General features: G+C 39.1%; 1 protein-coding gene across 1 annotated transcript in view; it reads right to left on the bottom strand.

Annotated features, from left to right (window-relative positions):
* Window positions 1-14738, bottom strand: part of LOC121951734 (junctophilin-1-like) — a 65528-nt gene that overhangs the window by 12254 nt on the left and 38536 nt on the right. The window lies entirely within an intron of this gene.

The raw sequence follows: 14738 nt of genomic DNA, 5'->3' as shown, positions 1-14738 counted from the left end.
CCCTGATGGTCACTAAATATAGCGACAAAGTTGCTATGTTGGCAACACCATTTTCAACTTGTTCTACAACTTCCGTTTTGTAGGCTTAACATGCAGCCTGATTATCTTGTTTTGAAAATTGAGGGAAGCAGATATCATAATCAAAAACAAAATCTGTTTAATTGCCCAGCTGTACTTTCTACATTGTTAATAAGGAGCAGTAATGTACAAAACATTCAGCTATTAGCTTCTACATTTTAGCCCACGCTAATCGCATCAATGACAGATGATGCCAGCAGCAGGTCAGGGATGCTACTTCAGGTTTGTTAAACAGTAACTCAATGACAGGCAACAACATGACATTATCAAATCAAAACTGCTACGTTCCATTTCATTCCATAACCAATTCCAATTTATCAGCTCTTTCCAGTGAAACTGATAACTACCCTGCAAAGATAACTTATCCATACTTCATAGTCTTTTAAATGCACTTGCTCCTTTAAAAACCCAGTCTGTCCCTTTTACACACTCTTCCTATTGGTTCTCAACCCAGTTACTCCATTTTAAAGGTAAGGTAAGGTCCGTCGCCTGGAACACATTTATGCTGAAACTGGCCTTTTGGTTCATAAAGACATGTACAGCAGCCACATACTCTTGTACAGCTAAATCAGCACACTATGGTTAACGTCCAGTCAGTAGTAGGAGAACGCTCAATCCCTCTTCTCCACCAACATTCTCCAGCCACCAGACGCTCTTCCTCCTCACCAGTATTCTACTGCCTAATGTAACACCTTTATGATCTTTTTTAATACCAAAATTTAAACAATTCACCACCAATTGACCTACTCAATAAATAATAAACCATAATACTGAACAAACCCCGTCTTCCCTCCCTGTCCTCCTTAATAACTGAGATCATACATTCCTCCTTTACGTCTGGTCTTGTTCCCTCATCTGTACAAACTAACTCACCATTTCTCTCCAAATTAAATCCTATCTCTCCGGTTGCACTTACTTTGTCAAATTTCCAACTTCGTTTCCGGTCACTAGTGATGTGTCCCCAGGGCTCTGTCTTGCCCTCCCTTTTTAAAAATTTTTTTTTACCTCCTATATACCTCCTTGTGGCTATATTTGGGTTTTTTTTTCGAAAATTTCGCATTCATTTCCATTGCTATGTGGATGACGTCAAGCTCTAAGTTTCCACTATGCCTACATACACTCTTCCACCAACTTCCCATTCTGATTGCTTACTAGATATCAAATCTTGGCTTTCTGATAACTTTCCTCAAACAAACGTAAGCTTGCTGGTTCTGAATCTACTTTGGCTACATCGCAAAGTAACTCTCTGACCTTTAACAACTCCAAAGTCCTTCCTTCCCCTCAGGTTAAGAGTCTGGGTGTCAACCTTGACAGTATGCTGTCCTTTGAGGAGCACATCAATAATGTTACTCAGTCTGCATACTTTCATCTACGCAATTTTTTAAAAAAAATAATATGTTTAGTACATTTTTTCCATATAAACAAAGAACAGCTCAGACATGACATGACAAGATTAAAATGATAGTAAAAAGACAAAGTAGAATAAAATAAAATAAGATAAAAATGTGAATATGAATATAATGGACATGTGAAAGTACAAGGCTAGGCTATCCAGGCTTGAGGAACCCCTGTAATATTGAAGAAGACAGTGTAGGTACAATGTGAACCAAGTAAGGATCCCAGACTTTATAGAAAGCATCCAGTGAGGAGTGAAGCATACACGTGATGTATTCATTGGGGATACACTCCATTATAATATTGTGCTATGACTTCATTGTCTGAGTAGCATCTAGAATCCAGAAAAGCAAAATAGCAGAAGTCAATAGCTTGAACAGTCTCTTCTGTTTGTTATTTATATGTCCATCTGAAAGACCAAGAAGGAGGCACATAGGGTCTGACTCTATCGAAACACCAAAAATAGTTAATAGTTCATTCAGAATACCTGTCCAATATCTTTGAAGCTTCACACACAACCAAAAACAGTGAATATAATAGCCAACCTCAGATTTGCATTTACGACAAAGAGACATATTAGCATCCATTTTGTTCTGAAGAGCAAGTGTTATGTGTGTGTTATGTGAAATTCTAAACTGAATAGATTTGGTTCGATTACAAACAGATATCTTCATGGCTTCTGTCCACACTTCTTGCCAGTCCAAATAACTAATAAAATCACTTTTCCTCGATTGAAATACGAGACCTAGTCAATACAATGTTGATAGAAAGCATACCAGTCATGTTTTGACAGACAGCACTAACAGCGAATATATAATAAGAGTAGTGCTGCGGCATGTGCTTCCACAGCATTTCAGATCAAACAGCTGATGACAGCAGCGCAGTGAGACAGACAAACAGAGCAGTCTGAAAGAGCCAAATTAGTTAGTTTCAGGTTTAATCCGACTTTGGATAGAATTATTTAGAAACGGCAGGACGCATCGCTCTGTGTCTTATAGAGGCGCGCGCACTGAGCTCTCTTTATTATTACCAGGGGCAGATGTCATGTTTTGGGCACCTGGGGCCACAAGCACCCTTTCTCTCACTGGGAATGTTGGCAAGCTGTTGGCAACTATAGGAGAAGAAGGCCTACTCAAAAGTTGTTTGTTTGTCATGAGTAAAATTATTATTAAAAGCACAATAGCAGAAGTCGAAGTCAGAGTCCTGCAGTCAGGAGAGACTGGCCTATTATTAGCACACTGTGCTTAAATTTACCTGATGTTTGTTTAAGATGGAGCTTTTAATTTTTGTATACTGCTGGAAAGTTTAATAAAGAATAATAAATCATATGTTTAATTACACTCCAACACACCATGGTCAAATGAAACTGTGTCAGTGAACTATGAGGGCAAAAAACAAACCACAAAAAAAAGCAAAAAGCAAAATAGTCGTAATAAAATAAGACTTTTTTTCCATATTGCCCAGCCCTACCTAATTGCTTGGGCTAGGGGCTGGATGGTAATATCAATGAGCAGAGGGCTAAGATGGTCACCTTGTCTATTTCTGTTTTGAGTTTTTTTCTGGATTAGCTAATCTAGCCTCTAGAAGTACCCACTATTTGTTCTTTTGATGCCTCTTGGATGATAAAAAGGATATTATCAAGCCCCGGGAATAAGCTTTACATGTTTCCCAAAGAACAGAGGGATTGTCAGTAGACAGCAAATTAATCGAATAGAATATTTAAAATTATGAGGTAAAATAGTTTATAGAACTTATTATCTTTGAGAAGAGATGACTGAAATCTCCAGCGCCTGGACACTGCCCTTTCCTCAGAAAGAGAATAGACCATATATATGGGGGCATGGTCAGATAAAATTATATTGCCTATGATACAAGACAGGACTAGAAACATTTTTGATGAGGGGATGAAAAAGTAATCGTGCCCTGTAGCTGCGGTAGTTGGCAAGCCCCTCTGTAGCTGGTGTGGACCGGCACAGATGCTGGGTGACTGTCCAAGCGAAGCATAGCAGAGTCGCAGTCTTACACGCTTCTCTGAGCTTCCTCTAGCCGTCACACACCCATAATGTAAATGTTATAAAAACGATATCTGTCCCCCGACCACTTAAATTGTTCTAATCTAAAATAAACAAACGGGGAGTTGTACAAGAACATCTCATCAAAATTAACTCATCTTCTGTCAAAGAGCATCATAACAGGAGAATTAAATGTGCACTTTTGAACATTAGATCCCTATCATCTAAAGCTAGTACAGTAAGTGATTTAATATCAGATAATCATGTTGACTTATTCTGTCTCACAGAGACCTGGCTTTGTCCTGATGATTATGTTAGCCTGAATAAATCCACTCCTCCTGGTCATGTAAATACTCATGTTGCCCAAGTCACTGGGCGAAGAGGGGCAGTCGCTGCTATTTTTGATTCAAGCTTAGTAATTCATCCTAAAGCTAAACTAAATCATAATTCATGTGAAAGCCCTTTTCTTAGTCTTTCTCACCCATCCTGGAAAACTCTACAGCCCATTGTATAAGTTACTCTGAACAACAAAAAATAGAGAGTTTTAATTTTATTTATTTATTTGTAATGCATTTTTAAGATTTTTTGATTGAGTTTTTATGCAACCTGTGTGTATTGTATTGAGTTAGTCAAAGGAGAATCCCTGTCACCACTTGGGACAAACAATAAACTATATCTATCTACCTATCTACCTATCTACCTATATACCTATCTATCTATCTATCTATCGTGCACCGTATACTCTGAGTTTTTATCTGACTTCATAGTGTGGTGGTTTGGTGTGGACCATTGTGACTGTGTATGAGTGCTTGAGACTTTCTGTGTGCTGGGGTTGTCTTTTCCGTCTGTCTGTGTTGCAGGGGCTGGGCGTGGCTTCCGGGTGCTGGAGCTCGGGGCACACTCTCTCACCTGTGCCTCATCATCAATCAACCTCTTACTGCTTATATACTGGGACTTCACATCTCTTTGTCGCCAGATTATTTCCCGCTCCACAAGCGGTAGATTGGCCGTCTCATTCTGAGATTCTTTCTGTGCTTTTTGGATTTGTTTTTGTGTCTCAGATTTTTACTCATTGTGACTCTGTGTTTTTCTCCAGTGCCTCCCGTCTCACACTCCAGCGCCTCACCACCCAGCCCCTCCTCTTCATGCTCAGCCACATGCTCTGGATCTTCACAGCCCTTCACCACATCAACCTCACCTGCCTGCACCATACCTACCTCACCTGCCATCCTGCCATCCTTTCCCCCTAATACCTCTCATCACATTTCCCTCATTAAAAGTAACACTGTTCAACTTTTCAATCCCCGTCTGAGTGTTTGCTCATGGGTCCTTCCCCACTCACGGTGCCCACGCAGTCACAATAAGAGTTTATATCAAGTTTAGTGCTTAAATCAGACAAACTTATTATCGTAGATGATTTTAACATTCATGTGGATATTCATAATGATAGCCTCAGTGTTGCATTTTTTACACTATTGGATTCAATTGGCTTCAGTCAGTGTGTACATAAACCCACCCAATGCTTCAACCACACCCTTGATCTTGTCCTTGTGTACAGCATCGATATTAAGAATCCCTGAGAATCCCACTTTGTCAGACTATTATTTAACAACTTTCATTTTTTTGTTGCTCAATTACACACCTCTCAGCAAGAGTTACTATACTAGATGTCTGTCCAGTGGTGCAGTAGCTAAATTTAAGGAATTGATTCCCTCTGTGTTGACCTCATTACCATGTCTCAACGCGACTAAGAACACTTTTACTAATCTAAGTCACTCTCAAATTGATTGTCTTGTTGATGGTGCTACTGGCTCACTCTGTTGCACCTTTCAGGAAGAAAATAATAAAACAAAGAAAATTAGCTCCCTGGTTTAACTCCCAGACTTGCAAATTAAAACAAATGTTGCCAAAATTTGAAAGAAACTGTCATTTAACTTACCTGGAAGAGTCCCATTTAGTCTGGCAGGACAGTCTTAAACGTATAGAAAGGCCCTCCGCCATGCCAAAGCAAACTTTTACTCATGGTTAATAGCAAAAAGTGCAGTGCATGAACAGGCGGTTGCTTAAACATCCCTGAGTTGTCAAAATAATTTTAATTTACAAATAATAAATAACTACAAAATCAAATATGAAACAATTCAAAAACTAAATGTTGACAGCTTTCACAACATACCATTACTTTTCCTTACTTAAAAACTAATCATACATCGATTTTTGTCCAGGCCTGTTTCACACAGCGCGCGTCAGAAGTGCGTGAGCAGCGCAGTGTGTTGTTTTTTATTTCAGTGCGCATGTTTTAAACTTAGAGCATGCATACTGCCCGCCTGAGCAGCAGTTGCCAGGGTCATCTCTGCTGCATGTCAGCCGCAGCACATTTACAGGGAGGGTGGCTTACCAATTTTTTACACATGATGCGCATTTGTCAGCAGAAATAGACAGTGAAGATGGTGTTTTGATGATTATATTGACTCTCCACCACTTTTTACTGCAGTTTAAAAGTCTCCCCCTGCCACAGAGATGAGGAAATACAAAGACATTTGCTTTACTCCAAATTCCCCGCTTCCCTTTCAAAACAAAAGCCCTATGACAGTGTCTGTGGATAGAATCCCATCAGTTGTTGATACAAGGCATTTTATTTTGAAACATTTACAGGACCATGTTGTTGGCAGTGCAGAAGCTGCACGACTTCATAAATTAGTCGAATGTTTGCTTATAAATGTGAAAATACAGTACTACGTTACAACAACGCTGCATGTGTGAACACCACAAGCATGAAACACGCTGCTGCTCGGCGAGGCTGAAGTCATGCACTTCTGACATGCGCTGTGTGAAACGGGCCACTTTTGTTTTAGATGCTGCGCCATATATGTCGTGCTCCTGTGCCACATCGTGTCACTTTTGTATATTTTGCAGCTAACACACTTACTTGTTTTGCATAACGTGAAGTGCTCCCAAACTTTAAGTTTTTGTACGAAACGTTCTGCCTCCACCATGCCTCTTCAAAACAGCAGCTTCTCCAGTCTGCATATGATGTAAACAGTTCCCCGACAAAGCAAGTGACGTAATAATCGTGCGACACAAAGATAATAGTTTATTCAAGGATTTTCAGTCAGGATCAACAGGGTTCATCATAGTACAGAGACAGCACTAGTATTAATTACTAATGACTTATTGATTGCCTGATAAAGGACTGGTCTCTGTATTGATTCTATTTAATACCACTGCCCATCAAATTTTAATGCACAGACGGGAACACTTAATTGGCCTTCAAGAATGGCACTAAGCTGGATTAAATCATACTTATCAGATCGTTCCCAGTTTGTTCATAGTAATGATCAATCGTCCATGGGTCTGCTTCTGTGCTTGGACCAATCATGTTCACTTTATATATGCTTCCTCTAGGCAACATAATTAGAAATCACTCTGCAAATTTCCATTGTAATGCAGGTGATATGAACTGTATCTATCTATGAAGCCAGATAAAACTGATCAGTTATCTAGACTACAAGCATGCCTTCAGGACATGAAAGCCTGGATGAGTGACAATTTCCTTATGTTAAATTCAGACAAAACTGAAGTTCTTGTTCTTGGTCCAAAACACCTAAGAAACTCTTATTCTAAGGATATAATTTCTTTAGAAGGCATTGCCTTGGCCTCTAGCACAACTGTAAGGAACCTCAGAGTTATAAAGATCAAGATCTATGTTTTGCCTCCCTTATAAAACAAATTTCAAGGACTGCTTTCTTTCACTTGTGTAACATTGCAAAAATTAGACATATCCTGTCTCAAACAGACACCGAAAAATTAGTGCACACATTTGTTACTTCTAGGCTGGATTACTGTAACTCCCTATTATCCAGTTGCCCCAACAAGTCCCTGAAGTCTCTCCAACTTGTGCAGAACGCTGCTGCACTTGTACTAATGGGAACTAAGAAAAGGGATCATATTTCTCCTGTTTTAGCTTCTTCATACTGGCTCCCTGTAAAATCCAAAATTCAATTTAAATCCTCTTCCTTACCTACAAAGCTCTGAATGGACAGGCTCTGTCCTAACTGTCACAGCTCATAGTTCCCTATCAACTCTCAAGAGCACTGCGCTCTGGTAACTTGTGGTTCCCAAAGTCTCCAAATGTAAGATGGGAGCCAGAGCCTTCAGTTACAACGCTCCGCTCTTATAAAACCATCTTTAAGGTTTGGTCAAGGAGGCAGACACCATCTCCACTTTTAAGGGTAGACTTAGACCTTCATCTTTTATAAAGCTTATAATTAGGGCTGGCTCAGGTTGCCTGGACCAGCACTTAGTTAGGCTGACATTAGGTTTGGTCTGCCGGGGGACTTTCTATGATACGCTGAGCTCCTTTTTCCTTCTCTTTCTCCCTCCATCCACAAGCGCTCCTGTGTTTTTCCTGGATCTTGGCTGCGCCTAGATCGTGGTGATGGCTGTGCTGATGCTGTGACCCTGCCTTTGGCTACACCTCCAGCTCACCTTGATCGTGGTCTTGGTTGTGCTGTTGCTATGGTCCTATCTGAGGCTGCGCCTGTGTGGTGGGCCTTGGCTGCACTGATGCCGTGATCCTGCTCGACATGACCTTCTACTGCCATTATTATGAGTCATGCCTCCACTATTAATATACACGCATGGGACTGTTATCAACACCTATTTGCACGTAGCATCACATGCTATCATAAAGTGCATTTAGTAATTTTACGTCTATCACTATAGTTATATATGTTATTGTTACCATTATTGCTGTGCTTCTCTCCCCCTCTCTCTTTCTTTTTCCTCTTTGTCTTACTTTGTATTACTGTAATTTAATTGTTATTCACAGCATCTATTACACACCTGTTCGTCCTGGAAGAGGGATCCCTCATCAGTCGCTTTTCCTGAGGTTTCTAGAATTTTTCCTTAGATGATGTGAGGGTCCAAGGGTAGTGGGATGTTGTATGCTGTAAAGCCCTCTGAGGCAAACTGTGTTTTGTGATAATGGGCTTTATAAATAATATTGAATTGAACTGAATTGAAATGAATATCAAATGTTATACATGCATGTCCATAGCTAGATAAAAACACTTGGACAAAACCAGTAGAACAAGAACTATACAAAAACCAAAAATAAAAACAAATTCAGGGCTTTTCACCACAGTAACAGGGACTGTTCACCAAATCAACTACTTTCAGACTCACAATATAAGAGCAAGCAGCAGTGCAAAAACTATAACAGTGCAAACCGCCAAAGTGGTCCCCCCCATGGGAGTGATTCTCTCACAATAATGAAATAACACACTCATTATGAACAGCCGTGCCAACCGGCCAAAAATTTTCATAACGTTCAAAATGGTATCAAAATAACTAAACAGGTCCTCTCAGCACATGGCAGAACAGTTATTATTGCAGAAAGAAATGTTGAAGATGAGACAACCTGCATGTTTGATCTGTGCTGGTCTTGGCAGGGAGTCCAGGTAATTGGTTACCTGCTAATATTCATACCAAAAAGGCATCCAGAGCACGGTTGTTGTCAGGATAATCAGATAATGAGAGCCGAGTGGCATAGAGCTCCGGCAAGAATGTTGTGCTCACCTCGCCTCCATCAAGTGACCCCCATCAATCCAATATTAATAATTTTTTGCCCGTCACTCACACCAAACAGCGCCATTCTGGTTCACTCTTTGGTTACATTCTGTATTGATTATTGCAATTCTGTTCTCTTTGGACTCCCTCTCAATTGTCTTTATAAACTCCAAATGGTCCAGAATTCAGCTGCCCATATTATTACTTAAACTCCCTCCATACGTCATATCACTCCTGTTCTTCAGCAACTTCACTGGCTTCCTGTTAAATATAAAAACGATTTAAAGATTCTCACCTTTAAGGCTCCTCATAACCAAGCTCCTGTCTATCTGTCACATCTCCTTTATATCTACATACATTCCTGACAGAGCAGTGGACGCTGAAAGTCGTGTATTCTTCACTTTCTGTAAACAGTGCAACATGATAGCATAGTTGAATTAGCAAACTTTGTGGTGAACTTGCCACACTCTAAGAAACGAAACATGGACGTTGTTTGCATTACATAACTGAGGGGGGAAACTAATTAATATGTGCATTTTTTGCAATTAAAACAACAGAGTTTAATTAATGTTTAATTTCAAAAGTTTGGTAATTAATGGTTTTAGCTTACTTTGGTTACAGTAGTCTAAACCAAAGAGACTTGCAGGGGCACCAGCGGTCTCAACTGACATTACTAGAATAAAGAGGCTGTGGTGGGCTCATTTTAATGTGAATAATGAAGGTTTTCAAAATGAATTCCAGGTTTCCAGGTTGTGTGAGGGAGAAGGCCAGTGTGCTGAATATATGGATGGAAAGCCAATGGCTCAAGAGTAGTGGTAAGTCTCTTTGGCTTTTTAGACCCTCTCCGTGATTTTATTTTTAAAAAGCTGTAAGAGACACATTTAGAGATTTTTTTTTCAGTTCATCGGGGAACAAGGAGGACATATATTGTATTTTATTACCATGCTCGCTGCCTTTAGTAACGACGGAACAGTGCTGTAAGTGGGCGTCAGACCAACGCCTTCCCCATCCTTCCTGCTGATGTGTGTGTGCCGTGTGTGCGGAAGGCAGACAGGAGGACACGGTGCTCGCGGTGTGAATTTAGGTGTAGTGAGTTTCCAGCTCGGTTATGCTGAAAGAATAAACTGATATCTGATGTTTGATTCCTTCCAACATCAAGCAGAACAACATGAAAATATGCAGAGATCACAAAAAAGCTCTTACGGACTGATCAGTAGCTGTTGATGTTGTCCTGACATTTTGGGGAATGTTCCACTATATAATTCCACTTAACCACAAAAAGAATTGTGTTTTTGGTATTGTTTGTACAATTCAAGATAACAAAAGGAAATAAACTGATGAAAAATAAAGACACATGGCTGTCTTTTATAAAAATGCAATTCTCAGCTTTTGGATCAAATTATCGCTTTTTGATGAAAATGCACAAATTCAGAAGTGGATACAAAAGGAACGAACGAAACTAGGATAAAATGTTTCTTTGTGTATGAAAGCAGGAGATCTTTTCTTTTTCTAAATATTTTGTAACTTAATAATAATTCTCTGGTGGGGAAAGTGTTAATTACTATACAACCCCAGTATAAAAACTACTAAAAATCTCTCCTAGAACAAAACAACTACAAATACATAACAATAGCTGTAATGTGGAACTAGTTTTAAGTTTATCATTGAAACTTTATTTTTCTGCAGGTTGAATGTGGAGATGCAAGGAATGTGCTGACACTGTATCAACAAGGTACCAATTACTCAAACACTATAAATTAAAACACTGCCATTTTGGTCAGAGACTCTCATTTCAGTGCACATGCTATGACTGTCCATGTTCATTCAAAACTTGGAATGCTCTTAAAACTCATTTAAGTAGAAGTCATGTTAATAGTTTACCTGTAAGAAGTGCAGAACTTGTAACATTCACATGCTATTTGTGTCCAGAAAGTGTGATATTATCAATTAGAGATTATTTTTCTCATATCAACACCCACTTGAAGCACTATGAAACCGTCACTTGTATGTTTCAGAATCGTTCTTTTCAAACAAATATATATGCTACTTTCAAATCTCATAAGAGAAGGAGGCATGGCACATGAACAGTAAAAGACTTGAAAGTTGGAGTACTGAAAAGTAGTGATACAACTGAGGATTACTCATATGAAGAACTGTCCACTGATCTTGCAGAACCTGCTTCTGGTCTAGATTCTCACAGTTTGATTCAAACAGAGACAGAACATGACGACCTACAAGACCTAACATTCCATAAATTGGCATCTGAAATTGGAAATTTTATCACATGTACCTAACTCAGCAATTGGTGAGTTGTTAGAAAAATTGCACTTTCTTTTCCCCTCTGCTGTGGTACCTATATCAAACAGTAAAGTTGTGGATGTCTTCAAAAAACACAGCCTTCATGTTGATCAGTTAATAATTGAAGAGCTGAGTTCTGCCATTTTTCGCACAATCCTCTGGTCAAGGCAATAGCTAAGGATGGTCCCCTAGCTTCAACTGTCAAACGTAAACAATACTATAAATAACATTTTAAGGTTGTGGAGCCAGTTGAATATGTACTTGAGGCAAGGTCCAACAAAACCTTTCAGTATGTTCCCTTACTAAAGTCTCTAAAACAGCTGCTTGGGTGAAATGATGTACTTGATAAGGCTGTTGATAAGCATACAGCCTGCACTGTAAATCAGCACCAGTATTTGTCTTTCCAGGACGGTGAATATAACAAGATGAATTTGCTTCTTTCAAGTAAAGATCTAAGAATTTCCCTGTTTGTATGTTGACGACTTTGAAGTGTGTAATCCTTCGGGAACGTCACGCAAGAGACACATACTTTGTGACGTTTACTGGATTTTAGGTAATTTACCAACCGGTAGTAGCTCAGCCCTATCCTCAATTTACCTAGCATTGTTGTGCAAAAGTGATTATGTCAAAGCAGTTGGTTAAAAGAAAATATTCGAACCTTAATGGCATAATATGGTGACTCTGGAGCAGCAAGTGTTATTCATTCCACACTTGGGGTCATTTATCAAAGGCACAGTACAGTGCATTATTGCTGATAATTTGGGTGCTTATGGCCTTGTCGATTTTGTAGAGTTTCTCAGGGAAGTATTTCTGTCGTTTTTGTACAGCTCAGCTTTGTAACATTCGAGACAAAGAAGTGAAATCAGGAGCATTTGAGCATAGAACCAAAGAAGTTTATCAGCTGTATGTTTCTCTCCATCAAGAGCAAGTATGCACAATTTTTCATTGAACTGAAGCTCTCTATGGAAATATGGACACCATGCTTCCTGCAGACTGAAGCTCCTCCATTCATTCATTATTTTGTCACTCTCTTTTCTTCTTTTTTTTTTCTTTGCTTTGAGCATCTTTTGTGACGCTTTGAAAGTGGAACCACCTCCTGTAGTTGCAGTATTATAAGGAGCAGTGGTGTGATGAGTTAATTTTTTTTTTTTTTTATCTGAATTTTCTGCCCAGGTGTTAAAACTTCTTGTGTTTTGACTGAAAGTCTTTCTCACTTTAATACCCCCCAGACATTGTGCATGATCTTTTTGAGGGCATAATTCCAGTTGAACTAGCACAGTGCATTGCAGTGTGTCTGTCTAAGAAGTCGCTCACTCTTGATCATCTCAATAATCTAATTTGATAATTTCCATACAATCGCCCTCATCTGTTACGACAAACTTTGTTAAAGAAACGGACAATAGGTGGCGACGCCCATGAAAACTGTTGTCTCCTTCATTTACTCCCTTTGATGGTTGGGGACCTTGTTTCTCATCATGAACCTGCATGGCAAGTGATTTTGGATTTAAAGGACCTTGTGGAATTAGTAGTTGCTCCTGTTCAAAGTTCAGAAAGTGTTGCATATTTGAAGTGCAAAATTTTAGAGCACCGAAAACACTATCAGGAAGTCTTTCCTGCTAAAAAGTTGTTGCCAAAACATCACTTTCTGGAACACTATCCTGAAATGATAAAACATTTTGGTCCCCTTGTAGCATTATGGACCATGCGATTCAAGGCCAAACACAATTTTTTTAAGATTGTCATTGGCAACAAAACATCAGTTCATGGTGGGCTATAATATGCTCATTCCTGACAGTGAAAAAAAGAAGTGAAATTGAGGATGTTGTGTGTACCCTTACTCACAAGTATCCTGACATTACTGCTGTAAATCTTGCCCATAATGTCACCATTAATGGCAATAACTACAAATATATATATATAAATAGCACTTTTGTATATTTTATATTTTGTATATATTGATATTTTATATATTTTTTCTGTACACACGGCTGCTGTGACAAGTTAATTTCCCACAAGTGGGATAAATAAACGTGTCTCTCTCTCTCTCTATCTCTCTCTCTCTCTAAAAAAGGCATGATAGTTGTGCATGGATCATGTGGGGGTCTGCCGGAATTCTCATACAATAATACAGCTATGTCTTTTTAAAGATTATTTGAGTCTCATCATCAGAAAACGTTGGTCATGGTATAGGGAACACTACAGAGCCTTTGAGTTGCATCCAACGAAAGAGCTGGCGTTGGTTGATTTTAAGGAGCTTGCTGACCAGTACTCTTTGGCTGACTACAGAGTTGGATCCATGCAAATGGTGACCTTAAAGGGATTTGTACACGTGGCAGGTAATTGTTAAAATGTATCTTAGATATTGGCATTTTCTAATTTGTTCTTAATATTCAGTAAGGGTGCAAACAAACACTATGCTGCATTTTTCAACTGATACAGATAAACCGATAATTTCCAGCTTCTCGTAGCCACAATCAGTGTATTCCCAGCAGTAGGTTGTGGTTAATATAACCCCAATTTGGATAGGCAGACAGGAGTACTGCCACAGAAGCATGTATAGCAGCAAAACATCTTGAAAGAAATAAAATCACACTACCCCTTAGCTATTAAGAGTTCAACACTCAAATTCATTGGTTTCATCAGGATTGTGTGGATGTGATTTGACAGTGACCAGTTGACTTAAGGACACAAAGAAGCTAATAAAGGAAAATGGTAAATTGGCATTCAGTGCTTCAAAGACAGTTCACTGATTTTTTTTTTTTTTTTTTGACTGTTTGGTTCTGTTCAGTCTGTTTAGCATGTTACAAAATCAGGTGTTACATTTTTGTATACATTATTTGGAGAATGTGATGCATTGCAGACAACACATCCAAAATGACTACCCACTGGAATACCAGATTCAGTTGATGACCTCAAAGAAGAGATAAAAAGACACTTTAGCTTGTCAGGAAATTTCAGGCTGCAGTACAGAGATGCTGACTTTGATAATGACTTAGTGAACTTGACATGTACATCAGAAATCAAAGACAAGAGCACAGTCAAAGTTATTTACTTAGCAAATGGCTCAGGCACCAGCCCTCGTCACAATGCTTCGCCCCTAGGATCAGATGATTGTTCTTCATTTTCCTCACCAGCAGACACAGTGATACTTTCCTCCTCCAAATCTGCATCTTCTGGCTCATCCCTTAGGTCACAGCCATGGCCCCAAACAGCAGCTTTAAGTTCAGAATGTTGTGTTTTCTATTACCAAAGACGAAATCTGTCGGGGCGTTATGAGATTCAGAGAAAAAATATTTGGTATGATGAGATTTTATAATCAATAATTCCTTTTGGGTGTCAAATTTTATTCTGAGTGGACCTTCAGATGTGTTGTGTGACTGTCTACTT

The sequence above is a fragment of the Plectropomus leopardus genome, chromosome 12, assembly GCF_008729295.1.
Source record: "Plectropomus leopardus isolate mb chromosome 12, YSFRI_Pleo_2.0, whole genome shotgun sequence".
Lineage (NCBI taxonomy): Eukaryota > Metazoa > Chordata > Actinopteri > Perciformes > Serranidae > Plectropomus > Plectropomus leopardus.
Note: the sequence above shows the minus strand (reverse complement) of the source record. Positions and strands in the feature narration are given on the sequence as shown.